The sequence below is a fragment of the Pongo pygmaeus genome, chromosome 16 (genome assembly GCF_028885625.2).
Source record: "Pongo pygmaeus isolate AG05252 chromosome 16, NHGRI_mPonPyg2-v2.0_pri, whole genome shotgun sequence".
NCBI lineage: Eukaryota > Metazoa > Chordata > Mammalia > Primates > Hominidae > Pongo > Pongo pygmaeus.
The window spans coordinates 90967094-90969594 of record NC_072389.2 but is presented as its reverse complement, the minus strand read 5'-3'; the positions used below and the strand labels follow the sequence as shown (position 1 = coordinate 90969594).

Genomic DNA, 2501 nt, shown 5'->3' with positions numbered 1-2501 from the left:
AATACTAATCAAATAGATCTCTCTTACTTCATGGAAGACCAGTATAAATTCTCTGTTCCCTAATGAAAACAAACAAACCCCCCCAAACAAAAACACGAAACACTTGAGCTCTCATCAGGTACATGAAATTATTTCAGGGGCTAGGCACGGGATTTCCTCTAACCCAAGGTGAATCTCTTTAGGGCACTCAAAGGGCTGTAGCACAGCATTTACTTTTTTCCACATATTTCTTCAAATTTCTGTTTTCTATATTACCAGCTACCATCCACAGAGAGTCATAAATCCCCTGGAGGAGTCGTATGTGACCCCACGTGATTAACTTTGCATCTGTTTTGCAGCTGTTCACTCTGCAGTTTTATTTTGCCTTTTGGAAACCTCAGGGCAGTGCTTCTCAAATGTTAATGTGCATACGACGAATCACGTGGGCATCTTGTTAAAATGCAGAGTTTTGAGTCTAGGGTCTGGGGAGGGCTGAGATTGTGCAGTTCTAAGCAGATGCCAGGTGGTGCCAATTCTGCTCCACTGGACACCACACTTAGAGCGGCGAGGTCACCAAATAATAGGGGTGAAAAGATTGTGAGAACACCGACATCAGTGAGAAAGAGGCTGGCTGCAGAGACCATGGTAGGAGGAGTTTTCCTTGGTGATTCTGCTCCTCTCCTCGCCCTTTCACTTTCCCTTTCCTTGTAAATATCCTTTACTGTGGTGTTTCTTTGATTAAAGAGAAACTGTGTGAGCAGAGCCAAAGGCCACATTTATCTATGGGTAGCATCTATGCTTCTTCAGGTCGTCTGGGCTGGAAGAAAACAAAAAGTTCTGCAGCCAGCGGTAACTGAAACCAGTGAGACTTCTGCAGCCTGTGTGTGCGCACCCAGAAACAGACCCAAAGCCAGCAGTTTCAGTTCCCTCAACTTAATTTTACTAATGTGATAGAGAGGCAGCAAACATCTGCAAGGAACCAGAAATCCTTCCTTTACGTGCGCTGTAATCTGAAACAGTTTCTCAACCGTGGCGCCGCTGACGTCTTGGGCTGCCTAACAGTTTGCTGACCGGGAGGCCGAGTGTCCTGTGCACTGCAGGCTGTTTAGCAGCATCCCTGGACTCTACCCACAAGATACCAGCAGCACTCCCAAGCTGTGACAACCCAAAATACCTCCAGACATTGCCAGATGTCAACTTGAGGGGCAAAATTGCCCCCTGGTTGAGAATTACTGGTGTAGGATAGGATAAGGTATAATTTGTCAGTTCTACAGAATGTCTACCTTCCCCATAGGGGAAGAAAGTCTTTTCTTCATACTTGTGGTAATTTCCAAACATTTCTGTAATAAACATGTTTTACTTTTATAGTTAGAAACAACTATTTGGAAAAAGAAAATAAAATGTTTTAAGAAGAGTTTCATCATTCTCATGCTACAAAAATATATATATATATATTTTTTTTTTTGAGACAGAGTCTCGCTCTATCGCCCAGGCTGGAGTGCAGTGGCGCGATCTCGGCTCACTGCAACCTCTGCCTCCTGGGTTCAAGCAATTCTCCTCCCTCAGCCTCCTGAGTAGCTGGGATTACAGGCACCTGCCACCGTTCCCAGCTAATTTTTGTATTTTTAGTAGAGATGGAGTTTCACCATGTTGTCCAGGCTGGTCTGGAACTCCTGACCTCAGGTGATCCATCCGCCTCAGCCTCCCAGAGTGTTAGGATTACGGGCGTGAGCCACCGTGCCTGGCCCTTAGTGAACTGTTTCTCAGTGAGACACCACCAAGTGAAATTTCCAGATAAGTGAAGCTAAGGCATGTGGGTTTATATTCTGTGCTTCTTCTAACTAATTCATTCTGGCTTCTAGAGAAAAAGATCTGAGGTTGTTCATATGTAGCAGGAAAGAACATTGTCTACCATGGGTTTGGGCGTGGGGTGGAGGTGCCATTATGCTTGCTGTGGATTTGTCTTTTTAAAAACTGAATTGCCATCTTTCCTTGCACCCCAACATTTGGTTTGCTCTCAATAAGGCAGTAGCTGTGGTCTAATGGAAAGCATGTTGGCCTCGGGGTCTGAAGATTTGAGCTGGAATCTCAGCTATGCCACTTACTATGACCTTGAATGAGTGGGTCATTGACTCTCCCCTCCTGAGCTTGGACTATGAGCTATTCATTCCCAGCTCATAAGGTGTGTGTGAGGATTAGAGGAGATGACAGATGAAAGCATCTACTTAGTATCCGGCTTATGGGGGGTGCTCAAACATTTATGTGCATTTATACAACCCTTATTTATTTATCCATCCAATAAGTAGGTGACACAAATTGGGGGCAGGGAATATGATCTTGTACTGAATACTTAGAGAATTTCCGAAGATGAAAATAGGGCCCTAAAGGGGCTTGTTCAGGAGAAAGGAAGCATCCTTTCCTTTGGGTCAAACATCCTCTCAAAGTGAAGGTATATTTAGAAGCCTTCAAACTGGCTTCCTGCTCTAAGGGAAGAAATATTTGCATTTGTAGAGATGACTTAT

General features: G+C 44.3%; 1 long non-coding RNA gene across 1 annotated transcript; it reads left to right on the top strand.

The window, feature by feature from the left end:
- The first annotated feature begins 477 nt into the window (after positions 1-477).
- On the top strand, positions 478-1176 carry LOC134738243 (uncharacterized). Its single transcript, XR_010123845.1, has 2 exons — positions 478-624; positions 787-1176. It is a non-coding gene; the product is annotated as an uncharacterized LOC134738243 (long non-coding RNA).
- Positions 1177-2501: the final 1325 nt, after the last annotated feature.